Source organism: Anopheles stephensi, chromosome 3, assembly GCF_013141755.1.
Source record: "Anopheles stephensi strain Indian chromosome 3, UCI_ANSTEP_V1.0, whole genome shotgun sequence".
Taxonomy (NCBI): domain Eukaryota; kingdom Metazoa; phylum Arthropoda; class Insecta; order Diptera; family Culicidae; genus Anopheles; species Anopheles stephensi.
The window spans coordinates 4,799,376-4,818,098 of NC_050203.1; the positions used below are offsets into that span (position 1 = coordinate 4,799,376).

Below are 18,723 nucleotides of genomic sequence, written 5' to 3' on the forward strand. Positions count from 1 at the left end.
GAGGCATTCGGTCGGAATGGTAGAATATTCGAACTCGATACCGAATCTTCATAACTTTTTGTTCGCCTTAAGACCGATTTGACTGCGCTATGCACCAGTTCTTACAACTGAACAAACGAAAGATATACACTTCATAAGAAAATTCGGTGAATCGTTGAACAGACACATCGCTGCACATGAAATAGGGCAATGTGTACAGAGTCACAGCTATAAAGACCAGTATAAAATACAGCAGATCCTTTATTTTCTGCAGAGTCGATTTAAAAAGTGCAAGCAGATTAGTTAGCATGAAGCTCGCATTCGCCCTCGTTCTGGTCGCCCTCGTTGCGATGTTCGGTGCCTCCATGGCCGATAAGGTCGAGCAAGAAGAAACAACCGGAACTGGACGGCCACATCCACGCCCAACAGTTCAACCTAAGCAACGCTTCTATTACCTGTATGGATATGGTGGTGGATCATTGGTTAGATTTCACTGGTTACTTGGTAATTTGGATGCAGTTTAGTTGTGGTTGGTGAAGAAATGTGCTTCTGAATTTTAAACGAAGAAAAACGATCTAATAGATAAAGTTTATTCGAATGATGCTCGAGGGAAGGAATCATGTTAACCTTGAGTGGAAGGTTCGGTCTGAATAAAGGGCATGTTTTGTTTGTTTTCTAGATCTGTTGTAGTTACCAATTCTTACAGCTGAGCAAACGAAAGATCAGCAAAATTCCGTGAATTGATTGACAGACACTACTATCTTATTAAGTTACCTATTGCAACAAGTATCTCTTCACATAGCCAAATAGGTAAATAAACAAAAAACCAACATGTACAGAGTAATACGTATTAAAACAGGTATAAATGCAGCAGAAGCGTCGTTTGCTGCAAAGTACATTTGTAAAACACAAGTAGATCAGGCAGCATGCGGTTCACATTCGCCCTCGTTCTGTTCGCCCTCGTTGCGATGTTCGGCACCCCTGTGGCCGGTAAAGTCTTAAAGGTCAAACGACAGGAAACAACAGGCACTGCACGACCACATTCAGGTCCACCTGTTGAAGCTAAGGAACGATCGTTCAGAAGCCCCCTTGCATATTGAGGATAGTGTAACGTACAACTGAAACGGCTTTTTCTTGTGTTCAATAAACAATGCTAGAACATTACTCGCTATATTAGCACGCGTATCTCTACTTGGTTCACTCTCCTCCCTTGGTCCCCTAATGGCCTAATAGACCATCAAAGTAGTTAGAATATCAGTCCTTGCTACGGAGGAACGGTCAGGATGGGATTTAATTACCGGTCCTGTCGTGCGACGACCGGTGCCACTATCGCCTTGACCACAGAACAGTCCCTCGCCGAAGCTTTGCAAGTGTATATTATAAAACTTGTTTGCTTTATTTTGCATAATTTTATTTTTAGTATAAACTGCTTGATATTAGCTTAAATATATCGTAGGAGACCACTTCCTCTGCGAATCAAATTAACAAATTAACGGCAATCATAATAACAACAAAAATCTCCATGAATTCAACACGATTCACATTGTTCAGATTCGTGAAATAATGTTTAAGATTTTGTAAACATCAAATCGGTTTAAAATATCTAAGTAGAGGTTCTTAATTTTGTTTCGTTTTTATTAAATTCCGCTCCGCACGATGCTCATGGTGCAAGCACACTGTGCACACGAGTTTCTGCACTACGGGCCTACCGTCCTACACAGGAGGTCATTTTACACTATGGGACAATGTGAACAAAATATGTTTCTAAGCAATAAACTTCAACAAATGATAATTGGAGCGAAAATAGATGATATAATTGCATCTTTTGTAGTGGTTATTTTAATTTGAAATACTATATGACTTGGATAGAGCAAACATCGCTCACGACACGCTCACCACTCTCCCTGTGGTAACGAATTCTCAAAACGGTTTCATATTTACACACGCACACAATCGTGAAGCAGCTCGTGAGGGGAACCAGCGCGCACAACGGCATGGCAGTGCCACAGCATAGAATAACATAACGCAGCATAACACTGGTTAGTTTCTCTCTTACTCTCGAAGCGGACAGACGTGCGTCGTTTGCGCTCTGCGCGTCGAGTGTTTTGTTTTTTTTACATTCTAACAGTGCTGCATTCGTACCAATGTTTGTATAACACAGCCGGGAAAAAGGTGATTGAAAACCCCATTCTTAACATCCTATCGGGGCGCCTACCGATTGCAGACCGTGAATACGCGACGGTGCATTGATAGCGTGAATGATGTCAGCTGTTCCCGCACCGACGACGATCCCGACGCGTTTGTTTTGCAATCAGTAGAAAAAGGGAGCGCAGTGTGTCGTGCGAGATTGTGTGTGTGTGTGTGTACGTGTGTCCGGATGTAGTTTTACATGCGGCCGGTTTGGTGTGTCACAGAAAATGAAAGTGTTCGCTCGCTGTAGCTCTAGTGTCGCTGCAAAGGACGTTGCAGAATGGTAGAAAATCGTTTCCCGGGCACAAAGTGTCTGACAAAACAGAATCCGCCACAGAGCAGCAAGCCGCGGAAAAGAAAGCAGTGCGTGTATGTGTGTGTAATTGGTGTGTTTGATGCTTTGATGTAGAAGCAAATGACAAATGAGCCACTTCGTTCTAGCTCCGGGTGAAAGATGGTGGAATGAACTGGATAGGCTGGACTGGTTTACGTTTGTGTGGGTTAGTTTTGTAATAGGCATATTGCCGATAGAAATTCCGGTCTATGCGCTCTATGGCCACTGCGATGGAATAGGAAATGTGCGGCAATATGCAAATTAGGCTCGAGAAATGTCAAAATTTCGATTGTCAACAACATACGCGTAGCCTTCTTTAATTTCAGCTGACCCTGCTACAGAAAGGGTCCCGTATCATGTGTTTTTTCCTTTATTCATCGCTGTTGGAAGTGTAATTGTTCTCGAAATTGTCACCTAAAAACGTTTCCTTTTTATGAAAGCACCGAGCCGCTTGATAGATGGGGGTTAGTAGTGCACATTCCGGTCCATCACCGTTGGTGAAGGAAGCTGACGAACAAGACGAACAGGCAAAAGGATCGTTCTTTCCAGGTCACGGAGAAAGAAGACACAACCCCGAAAGGGATGCTTTCTCGCGGTTGTAGCATTTGTTTTGGGAAGAAGAAATCCCACGGCGCTCCGTGTGTGTAGAAGAGATGATAACGCCATCGCCAAAATCTCTTCTCGAAACGCACACGCACACAGGGAAGCAGAACGAATGCTGCTGGGGAAAACATAACCGCGGCCGTAGCGCGCACGCGTTCCGTCTTAACCAACACACAGGCAAAGGCACGCTGCCGCTGCTGCTGCTGCTGTTGAGGAAGCAACTACAGGTGAATTCTTCGGGCCGGGCAGGCAGGCAACACAACACAAACAAACAATGGCATCACGCCACGAGAATTGGCAAAGGTTTTGGCTAAAATTGAATATTTTATTGTCACAAAAATGATTGACTGGTTTGTGCTTTTTTTTGTTGTTGCTTCTTCTGACGTGACGTTGTGCTGTTGTTGTTCAAGTTGCGAGTGTGCGTTCTAGGTGAAGAAGAGAAAATGGGTGCACGTAAACAAATTTTGGCCCATTTTTATTGTTTATTTTCGTGACAGACGTGATTGCTTATTTTGCCATCATTAGTAATCGCTGCCTTCATTTTTTTTTACTGATCGCCGTTACCGGCAGACAGTTTATGTTGGTAGGCAAAAATCGTTGATGTTATAATGGATAACTTTTGCCCATAGTATTTTGAGGAACGGAGAAGAAAAGATGTCTTCGCGTCTTCGTTAGAGCATAGCAAAACGGTAGACGCATACCAATGCAAGCCGAGTCTAGTTGTGCATACTACCAGCGCCTAGAAGAAGATGCACAGAATCGGGATCCGTTTTCGCCGTGCACTACTTTCCTGCTGCTGCTGCTTCTGCAGGAAAAGAGGACAAAAAGTGATAGTTTTGAACTTGAACTAAAAAAAAATGAACGTCACCCACTAGCTGCATGGAGCAGTGTGCCGTGCAACGAACCGCCCTCGTTTGAAGGAATCGTTGCTGGTGGCTATATTTTATGCCTGGTAAGGGAGTAATGGAGATGACTAATGTGATTCTTCTTTTAAGATGCTTGTAAAAATGTCGATGCATTAGTTGCCGGCTTTGAGAAGATGGGTTATCATGGAGGCGGCGAAGTAAAGATGGCGACCAAGACAAACATTTCCGTGGTTGCTAGGATTGATTGGCAAAAGAAAGTTGCATAGTAACCAGCTTTTTCTTTGGCACTACAACCTCAGAGGTCTTGTCCAACCATTTCTAGCTTGAATTGATTTCAACTGTAGTGCCGCGGAACAGTCCGAGTAGGATACGGGTCAATACAAAAAAAAAGTTTCAAATCGTTTTCCACTGCTAGTAATGTCCCCCGGTGAAGGTAGTACACTCTATCCACGTTAGTTAGTCAGTGACCACAGAGATTAAGCGCAAGCGGAGAATCACCGGAAGTCGTCGGAAAGAACAGACTTCGAATGGAAATAACCGCGTGGTGCATTAAAGTACAGTCGGATGCAACGAAACCCTCGATCCGGCGCAGTATCGTGACGAATGCAATTGCACCAATGAAAACATAGTGTGTGCGTGTTCCAGCGAATCGTAGAATAGTGTGTGAAAAGTTAAACAAAAAGGTTCAGTTCTTTAGAGGCACCTAACCGTGTCTCTCTCTCGTAGTCCATAGTATATCCTCACGGGAGGAACAAGCGTATTCTATTTGTGATAACAGTATCGTTAATTAACCACCACAAAAAAAAATCGACGAGAAAAAGAAAATTCTGTACTCTGGCAGTCACCGTAGAGTGCTCTGCGCTGAAGATATTCCAAGGAGAGGACATCCAAGTAGCAGCAGCTTCTAGTTGTAAAATGGTAATTGGCTTTTATTTTCCCATCGTTCTCCATTCGCTTATACAATATCTCAAACATTTCAGCATATCAATGAACCAATCGATTTTGAATGTTGTCCAAAGTCGGACATATCCCCCCAATTGCTATGACATCACTCGTCAATGGTCGTCATTGGCTTCCGGACGTTGCCCTCTGTTTGTAAATCGGATCGTGTTTCTTGGATGATTTGAAGCGTGCCTGTTGTGTGTGTGCGGAGGTCTCATCCGCCAAGTCGCGACAATCAATAACCAAATTTGCATCTAAATTAGATAAACTTCTTTTGCAACCCTCTTCGCCATGCCCATGCCATGCGTACTTGTCATGTGCGTCGTGATGTCTTGTGTCTTTGGGAGTTGGTGTGAGTTGTGGAGCTTCTTACTCATCCTGACTAAAGACACGCCAAGCCAAACGCGTGTCACATGTGGTGTAGCGATCCGGAAAAGCCAATCACACGCTAGGAAAACGTGCGAGAGACGACCACGGGCAAACCATGGGGTCCGTCCACTGTGGTACGTAAAAGACGCGGGTGGAATTCAATTTGAGTGGCGGTATGAAAATTCACAACTCGGCCAACGTCAACGGCCCAAGAGAGGACTTGGGAGACGCTTTGAGGGAGGTCCCCTGTCGTCACCGCGTTGAGTGCGCTAATTCCATTATCAAGGGGCGAAACTTCTTATTTTAGACGGCTGGACCTGTCGTCGGTTGTGTTTAATGCTTTTCGCACTTGCCGTAATGGTTGTGCTAAGTGCAACTCGGCAAAGCGTGATTTGGCATTTTGTTGGGATTTATTTTTGGGGTGCAATGAGCTGTATTGGTTGCATTTAGATTGTTATAAATGAAAGGATATTGATTTGCTGTCGTAATCTGCTGCTGGAGTTCGTATTAGCTTTGCAGACATGTTAACGTCACTTCTTGAAAGTATGTCTGGTCACCTGTTGAATCTAGGTGGAGACTTCATTGGTTTCCTCTTTCTTGTGCTGCATGTCGCATGCTCTATAGTTAGTCTAGTCAATAGTTGTTGTAATGCCCTTATTTCAACAATTTTTTCACCTTTTACTATTTCCTGCCAACCTATACTTCGTCTCTTACTCTTACATCCTTCGCCAGCATTCATCTATCGTTCTCCGGTTTGAACGTCCCGGTGTGCCCATTTCCAATAGCTTATCAATAGCCTTATCGTGCGTTCGGCGTGCAGCTTGACATGAATACGGGATGGAAATAGATGGCAAATAGAACATGAATGCCATTAGGACCTCTGCTACCTTGTCCATGACTTCATCCAGCACTTAAATTACGGTTACTTGAGGCACCTTCGTGTGCGTGTGTGTGTGTGTGCCTGCTTTTCCGGTTTCGTACCATCAGCTGAGTGCTGACTTCGTCCTACGTCATCGAAGATACATAGACGAAGTAATCAAATTACATTCCGGTTCAGCCAGAATAATGATTTGCTCGTCGAAGCGGCGGCTGGCTGGCACACTGTGGGCATCACCTTCTCCCCGATGTGGTGTGGAGGCCACGAAACCACCCGGTATCGATTGTTCGCTAACTAACGGGTCCAAAGTGGCGTGGCATGATGATGAGTCAGGCTCGTGTGGGGGCTCCACGGACACCAAACTCAATCGCGCAGGTTCGAGCCAGCAATCAGCTGCACTTCAGCAATCCCTTGCACACACTGCCTTGTACCTGCCGATAGAGTGGACCGGTCGGTGGGTGGTAGTTTTCCACTAAGATTCCACTTCCTTCTTCCAGCCAGACGAACACGCACACAGACACACACTCACAGGGTCCGGTTCTAATGGAAGAAGCGGTGGCTTCTGCGTGAAGAAGAAACCGCAAAACTCTGCACCGTTCAGAGGCTTAACCAGTTTGAGCAAATTTGCTGCGGTGTGTACCTTCGGACGAACAGACACGGCCACGTATCGGTGCATTGCGCGTTCTTGGCTTTGGCGGTTTTTGTTTTGTTGGCGTTGGTTATTTTAGCGTTCGGGGTTGCTTCTTTTTTTTCTGCAGTTAGCACAGCATTTTGCGAATCTCTTTCGCTGTTCGTGCTGTGTTAGTCTTATTTTTGCGTGGCCTGTTGTGCCTCCTCTGTGCGCGCAACAAGCGCGAACGATGGCGACGACCTTACCCGGGTGCGCGCGCGCCCTTTCCAGGGTGCTAAGAATAATATGTAAGAGAGAAGCCTTACACATATACTTTGTGGCATTTGTTACGCCGGCAAAATTGGACTTGGCAGACTTGGTGGAAGAATTTTTGTTTCACCATCAAAAATGGCTCAGAAGATTTTGTACTGCAGCTTTGAAAATTTATTTAGCGATCAGTATTGAAGACTTGATTACTTGAGGTCTTGGCCTCCTGAAAAAAGATCTTTCGTCTGGTCCTTCGTCATTATTCCATCTATGCATCCAATCGTCTCGCAACTGGCTAGTACAGTTTTGTTAGCATGTAAGTCTTCTGCAATGGCACTGGAGGTTCAGGAGGTCTTGGAGGACGACTTCAAAGATGGGATACCATTATGATTGTATTAACAACCTTTGCGTATGATTCAAGCTACTGGAGATCTTTCGGTAACCTTGTGCAACTTATGAAAGCATCAAACCAGACGCAGTCTATGTCATCAGCGTACCCCATTATCTGGATTAAGCATTTGTTTGCGAAAGTTTTTAATTTCTCTTTTTAGCGATGATCATACAAAGTGCTTCTGGCAGGCAAATGCTGTCACCATATAATCCCTTCAATCACGCATCAATCTGCTCACAGTGGAAGAAAGTACAGACAAAGAACACAACACAGCATTAATCAACGCGTGAGCACGCGACAACCCTGAACAGGGAGGGCGAAAGAGGCCGCATGTGACTACACACTCGATGAGGAAATGCACTAAATTAAATCATCACCCATCATCATTTGCCCAGTGTTGTTGTGCTGTATACCGTTACCCGGCGGGACCGGTTTCATCCCGATTGCTGCATCCCCCGGGTGGCTGGTGCTGCCACTGATGTTGCACATTGCGAGCATCAAAGTGCATTCATGCGCGTCCAAATCACACTATTGCCCGGGGGTGAGGTGGTAGTTGATTGAAGGAAGATTTGTATCATCGCGTCGCGGGCCGCGTACCGAGACTGGATGAAAAACCTGATCAACTTAGATATTAGCGCACTTAATGAAATGGATGAGGTCTCTGTGGTGTGGGATAGGTGTTGCACACGCTTGCAAGGCTTGCGAAGAATGTCACTAAGGGGTAGCGTTTGTCAACTTTCTTCCTGGTGATTAAATAAGAGCAAAAAACGGTGCATCAGGTGCTGCAATCACCACAAACACCGGAAACCGGAGCACCAAGATGGGGTAAAAGGAAAAAGAAAGTCTCGGCCGAGGATAAATTGCATCATTGACGACGAGGCGCGTTTGATAAATGGGTTGTGAAAAGTGCATTTAATCGGTGTAAGCGCATCGAAAACACCTTGCCCGAACCTGGTTGTCCCACCGGGAGACATCCCAGCCGACACAGCGCACTCTATCGTGTGATGGATGCATTGCATGAATCATATAGTCTCTGTCTCTCTCGTTTTTACTGAACCGGAAGGGCATCAGCTCATTAACGTTGACCTTTTGGCCGCATACACCAGCAAACGCGGCAGATGGGTGCGTTGAGTGTGACTCTGCGGAGAGCCAACCAGCCAGCTAGCCAATTCGGTGGAACTAAAGAGTTGGGCCCGTTTTCACCCTCAATTGCATTTCCATCGATGCCCTCCCAACCAAAAAAAGCTTGACGTTTTCAGGTTTGACGCAATGAATGCACGTATCGATTTGGCGTTTCGGCCGGGGATGGCCTTTGTTTCGGCGGTTTATGCCTGTTCAGCGAATTAATCCCAACTTCCGTTGTAGCTGAATAATGTAGCAGCGCACGAGGAAATTAAAATGGATTTACCACACAACGGCAAAAAAAAAAAACGGAAAACAAATGGAAAAACAGGGATAAATGTTCCCAATTTTGCAATGCACGTACTAAAATATGCAATCATGGCAGATTTTATGCATACGAAAAACGCAACGCACCAAAAAATAAAACAGGGCGCTACAGTGCAGTTTTGCAAGACCAAGCAGAGCATGGACACACGCGGATCGATTGTTTTAAGTTTTTGGGCTTTTTTGTCCCAACACAATACACCATCGAATGGGGTCTTTTTTTTTTTTGTAATGCCAGAGTTCAATCTTCTGTAAGGTGCTGCCGTATGTTGGGGCTTCTCTCAAGGGCTACTTCACAAGACTCCACCATCATCAACCTTGACGTGTGCTCTGTGTGCCATTCGAAAGGGGAATAGTAATGGTGATTGGCTCGAGAGAAGAGAATCGTAATATAAACCAATAGACCGTAACGGACATGCCGACGTCGTTTCCAATGTCGCATATAGCATTTATTTCTTACGTTCCCATTTGTTGTCTCCCTGGCTATTCTAGGCCTGTCTTTTCTGTCTATATTTTTTAGCGAACTTGGTCGATTCACTTGTTCGATCACAGTCTGTCTTAATAAAATAATCAGCTCACATTTCCACCCGCTGCGAAACGTGTCGCTCGCAAGCCGACGATAAGAAATAGGAGGACTACTTGGGGACGCGGACCATCCCCGACCATCCTAATGAGATACGTGACAGTACTTGAACGACGACAAACGACAAGCGTGGCGTGGTTGATTGCATAAGACATGCCAAAAGAAAAAACTCCCTTTGGACATTGGTGGATGGTTGGCGTGTCTTCCTGGAAGAACGTTTCTATTGGAATGTAGGCTTCTGAAGTTACGTTACTGATATTCAGTGGGCTACCATCTGGGTCTCTTAATGATCTCAGGGAATAAGTGTTCGTGTTTAGTGGTGTGATGCTTACGAGATGAGCCTGTTGATTAGATATCCCCCTAATTGATGCTGCTATTTCTTCGTGATAGTTGTGCTGTGGGTCCAAGGTTACACGGGAGGTTTGCATAAAGATCTTACCATCAATTCTTTTTGAAGATCAAATCTCTTTCAAGACCCAGTCAGGAACCAGTAGCGAATTGACAGAAAAATGCTTCAATTTGTCCACCAATTCGTCTCCCGAAGCTCCGCCTGCCTGATATTATTTATTCACCGTCGTCCAGTGTTGCCTCCGGGACTCCGCTCAACTCCACGCGGAGAGCATAAAAATTGTTCGCATTCCACCGAACGGCACAGACGACGTCGCCACCAGCGGCGGCGTCAGCTAGCCTAGCGCTTAGGGAATGGAATGTAATAAAATGGTCCCCCAGGATGCAAGACATGACCGATGGGGTGCTACCTGCTTGATCTCCCGCTCAGAGGAGAACAACCTTCGCGTCTAATCACGAAGAAAGGATGCGGCAAAAAACGATTACGGACGTAGTTGTTTGGGGGCCTTTATTTTATGACTGTGTAAATCATCTTTTGCCAGTCAAATTGTTCTTCGTTTGAATTTCTCCTCCTGAAACAACCACGTAAAACATTTACACCTTTGTCGGGAATGTACGGACACCTCGGCTGAATTGGCGAAATCAATCACCCCATCTCTCATCCAAAGCGCCTGAGGGCCGACCTGGATGGATGATGGAATTCGAAAAGATCTTAAAGGCGCCGTTACTTTGTACGGTTGCTGATACTGATTCTCCGGTGGTGGTGGTGGCTGCTGCTACCCGGTTTGTGGCTAATTTGCCTCCCCAAAGTGACACTCGGCCGTCCGCCGGGAGAAATTGGTCCCCATTTGCCGGCATCCCTAATGTTCCCCCGTCACATATGCATAAGAAACCGGCTTTAGCTCAACAACGGCTGGTAAGGGGAGAGAGAGATGGTTTTAATCTCCTCACGGCGGCAGGCACGGCCTTCACATGGTCGAAGGAAAGTTTTTGCAGTCAAAGATTTCATCTGTCACTGCTGCCTGTGTCGTTCCAGGTGGGAACCCCTGTGGAGGATATCACTTCGGCAACCTGTGCGAGGAAGTTAACTCCTTCCTTTATGCATGCCCGGTTTGAAGGTTACTTTCCAGAAGCAGTGGAACCACTTTCCATTTTCTGAATGCTTCTTTTTGTTTTTGAACTCCACGCTATCAGCTATCACTGGTCTTCGGTGGATGACTCGCGCGGGACCTTTATCGAGCAGATGAAAGTGCATCTTCTTCAGTCTTGCTGTCGTCACCTGCAGCTTACCGCAGCATGGGGCTTCACTGGTGCTGTGCCCTCATCGTTCGAAAAGGCTCCCGGTTTCGCGTAAGAAAAAATGGGAGAAAACGTAAGAAGGCCACCACCGCGATGATGAACCACCAGCATACAGTGACATTGGTTTGGATTTAGCAGGGAGGGTACCTGATGCTGGCTGCTACTCGCAAACCCGAACGCAAATTGGACCACATTCTTTGATGTTTTTTGTGCAGCACAGAATTTGCGCTGTTTCGTGTTTAATTACGCATCGTGTGTAATGTCATCGTTGTCGGTACAGATGGCACTTGAGTCTGGATGGATGGATAGATGGACGGTACAGTGTTAATCGCCGGGGTTGAGGAATGGCGATGCCGCCACGTGGCCGAATATTTGATTAGGTGTGTAATCAGCTGAAAGTGTTCCATTAGCGCCAGGAATTAGACAGCATAGTCGTAACGCTACCGCGTGCGAGAACTGTGAAGTGCTTAGAAGGGCACTACGTCTTGTGCTGTTTGATGAGCCGATGGGTTGTTGTTGTTGATGAATTATTGAATGATTCGATCGTACGGCGGATGTTTTGATGAAATAGTGGAGAATGTGTGATGGAATTTTAATGCTATCAATAATGCTCGAAAAGGTTGTGTTCAAGTCGTGATGGGGGTTGCGTGGATGGTGATATAGATAGAGATCCTCAAGATGTTGCTACTTGTGGAGAATGAATTTTCAGTCACAATCAACGAAATATGGCATTCTATACATAGGCAATTGAGGATCTGTCGCTCCTGAACGCCTGCAAGTATGCAATCGAGAGCTTTGAGGTCCAAGCAAGACTTCCTGAGGGTTGTTGTAACAAAGAAGAAGATGGAGAGGACACAATGTAGTATTTTTTTACATTATTAGAAAGGTTGATCTAATATTGCATACATTGAGGGGTTCATCGCCAAGGCAATCAGATAAGAGAATATTTACGCTTTTCTACTGGCGTAAAGACACTAATGCCATAACACACTAATAACTCGTATGAAGATAACTTAATTTCATCCTAATGACTGCAGGCACATGTTCGTTTTCCGAATCGTACGACACGTGCCTTTTTCCCAGTAAAACTCATTCCGCACGCCAGTGAAATGCGATGATCATCACATAATCTTCCGCTTGGGACAGAACGAAGCAGAAGGATCTATTTCCATTACACACGTGATGCTAATATCTTCTTCGATTTCCCAGAATATTATGACGACAGTAGTTATCGCTTCCCGCTTTCCGGACTCCAGTCAAAAAGCTCCTCACTGCTGCGTCCTATGAGCAGCCTCACCATAACGAGCGATGCAATGGGTTTCCGGAATGCCACTTACTCGTGGCTCGTGGATATCATTTGGATAATGGATATGCCGCGCACCATAAACTTTATCGTCCGTACGGTCGTCGTTTTCGTCCACCGTAGGATGGCCATGCATCGAATGAACCTCCGATTCTACGAAGAACCAATCATCCTTCGGTGAGGTCGCACGTGTATGTGCTTGTGATGCACTTTGAGACTCAAGCGAGTGGGTGGTTTTTGAACGCATCAGGCGCAATTTCCATAACGTTGTGTGGTGACTTTTCCGCCAAACGTCGAACGCGCCGGTGACGCGATTTTGAAACGATTTAGAAAACTTTCACCAACCCTCATCAACCCGTCGATGTGGCGTTATGCGCTCGTTAGCTAATTAGATGCAAAAGTGCACTCTGTAGTAGATGTAGAAGGCGGGGTACGAAGAGGGGGGCCTGTTTGCATATGAAGTCATGCTCTGTAAAATGGCCATCGCGTAGGGGGCGAGGAATTAGAATAATGGCTTAATCACTTCCGGTGCATTGATATTGTTCTGTACGGCCAAGTTTTGGGGTTAAAATGAGAGAAAGTTCCGGCAATTCACATAATTTTCAGCCAGTTTATTACACAGAGCGAGCAGAGTTGTTGCGGAAACAAAGTTTTCCAATCAAGCTTAATGCTAACTGTCCAATTCGTTTCCTATCTACACTTGACACTCCTAACCTCAAACGAACGATGGTGGTGGTGATAGTTTATTGCCCTCTGCAAACTTTGTCAACCAGATCCAGATCTTCCGTGGCCCTGCGGCTGACAGCCGACACTTGTGACGCTGCTGTATGTGTGTATATGAAAATACACAGAAGTGGCAATTTATGTTGCACCATGTCACGAACTCTACCGGTGTCACCGACTGGCGGCGGCGGCTTGATGTGACGTGCCAAATTACAAACGATGCAACGGTATCGCGCGAGCTCACCGGCGTGTGAGTGAGTGTCCGCGTCTCAGTAGATCCAGGCATCATGTGTGTTATGTAGCTGTCTCTCATAATTTGACCCACATTCTTCCTTGTGTCGTTCTGCCTGTCGGTGGTTGCATGTTCATATTTAATCGCCCTCAGGAACACTTACCAGCTGGTGTTGTTGTTCGTTACAGTGACCTTCCCGTGCCTTCTAGTGCCTTAGCATCTTACCACGTGTTCTTTCGTTCTTCCTTTCATTCCAGGTAAGCCGTCCAGAGAGTGGTTTGGAGAAATTTATTGTCACATCGTCTTGAGTGGCTACTACTTGAGAGGGCTGAAGGACGATGGGCAACACCAACCTGACGTACACATCGGTTTGAGTAGAGGCACACGGTAGGCAAGGCTGTTGCAGTTTAATGTAAAGTGCAGTAGAGGCACATCATTTATTCCGATAGCGCCGAGGGGTCTCGGAGGCACATGAGGGGTCTCTCTGCGTCCTTAATTAATGAGGTGTGCAGCACAAGAGTGTATTGAAGGCATAATTGCGTTTGTGTGTGATGAGCACGATATCAAAAGGAAGCACCTTGACGCTTGAGGGTTGGGTGGGCCACGACGAGATGTCAAGAGAGCACGAATATAATTGCCAATCAACACCTTATCATTTGGTAATGAGGATGATGTAACGTCACATGCTTGGGAGTGGAGAGCGTGAAGCTGATGAACGTCACAACACTTGGTGGACATGCATTAAGAGAATTTTTAATTAATTTAAGAAATTGTTATTATTGTTGGAGTTGGGCTAGATTGCTCCAACTCCAATAGCTTGTTGGCAAGGAAAGGTTCAGAACAGAACAAAGCAACTCATCCGGTGGTGTGGGGCTGATCCCTGACCTTCCGGTTTGAACTTTATCGTGTCCTGGTTGTAAAAATGTCATTTGAATGAGGCTTCGATTGTACACTTTGCGAAAGTGCTCACACACACACTCTGTGCCACGTGAACGACAACGTAGGCTTAAACAGGATGTTTCCTACCATCACACTTGACACCCGGCGGCTGTACCCGGGGGTAGTGTGTCACATCGGTACAACCTGGCTATTTTTGGTATCTACACATTCCCCACCCGTGAAGAGCGTCCTTGCCGGCACGGTGTCCTTGTCAGGCGGGCTTTGGAGAGCTTCCGTTTGCCGACGGAGAAGAGCGCAAGGATGACGTCTGTCCGGTACGGGTAACGGAACGCGCGAAAGCGACGACAGTGGCACCATGAAAGGTGATACCAATTACGCGTCACTCTGCTGGATCGGAATGATTGAACGGTGGATCCGAGTACGGGCGTGTGCAACTGGTTGAACCCCGTGGCACAGGATACGGAGTCACCCGTGGGAACAGGAGTAGCTTGGAGCTATTTTTAAAACTTAATTAATATACTAAAACCCACCCGGATGAGTGTGCTGTAGGCACGTCAGTAGGATGACAGTGCTGTCTGTGGCGTATGTGCTCGACCGGGCTGAGCGTCCTCGCACAAGGCTTTATCATGTCTGTGGTACATCTGTGAGTGATAGTTTCAGTATTTCACTCGCTCCACTCCACATCGATAAACCAATCGAAACGTCCATTTGAATAGACCATCAACCATACCTACGCTCTCGGCGCCAGCATTTCAATCAAAAGCCCTTTCAAAAGCAAAGCAAATGTTGACACTGTAAGTCATCGCCGCCCTGTGAGAGGTCCGTTTGCGTGACAATGGGTGACGTGCCGTGGGCAGAAAATAAGCCTTGCCGGCACTTGCGTTTTGAAGTGGTAATTAAGAATTTATCGCTCACCTTTGGCCGCACTCCCCGTCCCCGCCGTCAACTCAATCCGATAGTTCGGAAGTTTGCTTCCTTTTTGGCCACTTACACGTGGCGGCCATACAAGCCCGCGGAGCGGAGCTTCCTGTTTGCGTTTTTATTTACTGTTTTACGATTGCCGATTACCACTCCAAATCCGATCCGGGGTTGTAATCCGAACCGAATGCGGCTGACTGAACTGGGTGGCATTTAATGTTAGAGTCGAATCGAAGAAGTGTTCTTTGAGGGAAAAAAGAAGTATTCTTTTTTTGCTATAAATAACTCACCTCCAAATATACTTTCTCGTTTTAGTGGAGGTCTTCGGGCGCACACTCACGACGTTAGGCAGGAAACAAATAAATACCAGGACGAAGCCGATTGACTATTGAAGCCATCGATCGGTGTGCATAGGATTCGCTTGATTGGCTTGCCTTCCGCGGTTAAACGGTGTGCGCCTCCATAAAACCTCTCGGCTTGCAATACGTTCGCTTCGGGCTGTATAAGTTATACTTTTTGACAGATTGAAGTAGTAACTGTCGGAGAAGCAATAGGCATCGCTTTTAGTGCGGTCTCGTTTGTGGACTTCTTCGAACCCATCACTGGCACTCCTGTCCCCAAAAGCCGCCGTTGGTGACCTCCGCGCGCAAATTTGCTGACCCATGGCGATCCTTCACGGTCCATTTACCGCAGGTGGGGACCTGTGCTTTTTTGTTTATGGCTTATTTGCCAAGCATTTACCCTTTTCTTGGTGGATCAAAATTTATGAAGGGAAGAAGCGACCCCATAATTCGTTCGGAGCTACTGATTTTTTGGAAGTTGTAATAATTATATTTCACACTCTTCCTTCGCCGATTCTTTCATGCAGAGTAAAATGGGCACGTGTTTTCGGGTGAGGGTCAGACCGATCGTTTCGTCTTGCTGATTTTGTTGCCTTTCCACAAACCGAGAGGGGAGGGGTACCTCATTCCGCAATCTCAGATTTTTGGATTTTTTGTTTGGTTGCCTCTCGCTGTTTAGTGTCGGCTTGAGCTTTGAATCTTACTTTTTACTTTTTTTTTCGCGCTGGTGATTGCTTGACGCTTGGGATGTAAAGGCGAAATATACACGCCCACGAACCAGCCTCGTGCCAAACCACCCGCGGTGCAGAGGCACGTTTCCACCCACAAAACCCAAGTCCGGATTTCGTGAAAGGGAAAGAAGCAATGTCGGAATTTCGGAGGTCGCCGAAAGCGAGAGTTTGGTCCCGGCAGGTTTGTGCAATAGCCGGGGGATGGTTCGCGCTGTGAGGAACAAGCGCGATAAATCATAATACAAACTGTTTAAAGAAAATTAATCACAAAATGTGCGAAACGAAACGATCAAACAGATCGAAGGAAGAGAAGCCGATTCGCTTGGTGTGCCCCCGTCAGTGCGTTTTTAGGGTGCGTTTTTGGTGAAGTGCCGCTGTCCCGGTGCAAGGTTTCTGCCTTTTTTTTTTCGCGCACCGCTAGTTTACTAGTGCCAGGGTCAACGGGGGTGCTGAGTAGCAGTTCGGATCGGTGGTGGTGGTGGACTAGACTCACTTTGCTCTCACTTGCCTGTCGTATGCCGCCAACCGTGATCTGGTGTGAGATCATCTTATTTCACACGTTTTCGGACACGCCGCGGTTTGGGGTTTTAATTTGGTGGATCGAGAAGAAGGTGCGTGCGTGTTTGTGGTTTTTGGAGCACCCGAACGGACAAGAGTGATGAGTTTTAAGTGTTGTTGATCGAGATGATTAGCGCGATGAGTTATGGGTGCTGTCATATTAGGCTGCGGGAATCAACATGATGACGCGCGTCGATCGGTCGTTTAATAAACTGCACTTAAACATGTGTAAGATGTGGGGGTGGTAGATTTGTGAGGCGTTATGGTAAATGTGTGGTAAAATCATTCGCTGATTGAAGATAATTTGTTTTATGTGAGTAATAACACGGTGAGCGCCTGAAGTTATGCAAGCGCGCGTATGTTCGGTATTGCATAATCGCAAGATCACACCAATGAGTGAGCTCTGATCTGATTTCTGAGGCTGTCTTAATTCCTACCCAAGTGCACCTTTTCGGGGAAGTTGCAATTATCGGCTCAAACCGAGCCAGATGCAGCAAAGAAGGTCCGATGGATGAGTGAAAATCGCCATTACTTAACGCGCGATGTAATCGATTCATCTCGTTTAACCTATCGATTCGTTCGTGTGCTTGTGTGTGTTTATGCATGATGGTGCTATCACAATCGAATCGATGTTCCCCCCAATCCATCTGCACCAACAACAGTTGGTGGTCGGGTTGGGCGAGCCGCTGCTGCTGCTAGTAGTAATCCGGCACGGTGTGCCATGTGTTGTTTTATCGAGCACTGGATGGTGAAGACAGAAATCGCTGACGCATCTAATCAAAAATCGAAAGAGGTGCAAAATAGTGGTCCGTAATCATCTCAGCGGGAGCAAGTTGTGCGAAAATAAGCGAAACAATTTAAGGCCTGTATGACGAGAACGTGAGGCAAAGAATGAGTGTGTTCGGTTACTCTTGTTACCCGCTCGCTACCGGTTGGGGTACATTAAAATGAAAAATCTAGAAACCAACAACCACCACTGGTGTACTGGTGTTGTTTTTGGAGATGTGAAGCACATTGTTTCTATCTCGATTTCCGGTTTTTGAGCACTTAAAAAAAGAGTACTCACTACTTTGCGGCTGGTAACAGCTGGAACATTATTTTCTACCACCTTCTGCTCGTGTTCTGGGTGTGCACCACCAGCGCCAACCACCCATCCACCCACGAGAAGAAGTAAATTAATTTTCGGTCAAATACCTTTCGGTAGATTACGCACCACACAGTGTTGTGCGCTGTTTTCCGTGAGCATGTTTAAAAAATAAGCTAGATCATAAATCTTTTCCTCCCTGATTTTGTTGTTGTTGGATTGTTGTATGGTTGGGGTGCTTATGGGGGTGGCAGAATCTCGGAACAAACGAGACAGCTGGTCCCACACACACACACACACACACACTAGAGAATGACCGTTACGCATGGTGATCGTTGTAATGGTGATCATTGCTTCCAGAGAAAGAGCAGTGAGAGTACCAACCGGCGGGGCAAAAAATCGTTATAAAAACGACCAGTAACAACCTTGTCATGCAAGAACCGAAAAAAAAAATCGAGTGTGTTGGAGTGTGTATGTAACCCACGTTTTAAAAAAACTCACCCACTATCACCGCGAAGCACCCACCAGAAAGCGTGTTTTACAGCAGCACGCCCAATCGTTACACCCGAGCCAAATTAGTCACCACGAAAATAACCAAACAACACGGCAGTCGGCGGGTTGTCGTCGTCCGAAAGTCATCCAGGCTGGTCTTCCATTTCTCCATCAAAATGGGTGGGGGGGACACCTTATCAGGGTTGAATGGCTGTTTGGTGATAGTGTTGTTGGGAATTAAAGGCAGATAAGTGGGTACGCGCGGTAATAGCTGGTGTTCTGGTGTGTGATAATGGGTGGTATAACAGTGAGGAACACATTCCATTGAAATTTTGAG

General features: G+C 46.2%; 1 protein-coding gene and 1 long non-coding RNA gene across 9 annotated transcripts in view; both read left to right on the top strand.

Annotated features, from left to right (window-relative positions):
• Nucleotides 1-18,723, top strand: part of LOC118510245 (supervillin) — a 161,924-nt gene that overhangs the window by 59,800 nt on the left and 83,401 nt on the right. The gene's annotated exons all lie outside the window — the stretch shown is intronic.
• Nucleotides 1,998-18,020, top strand: LOC118510261. Its single transcript, XR_004905989.1, has 3 exons — nucleotides 1,998-2,151; nucleotides 4,388-4,890; nucleotides 13,620-18,020. It is a non-coding gene; the product is annotated as an uncharacterized LOC118510261 (long non-coding RNA).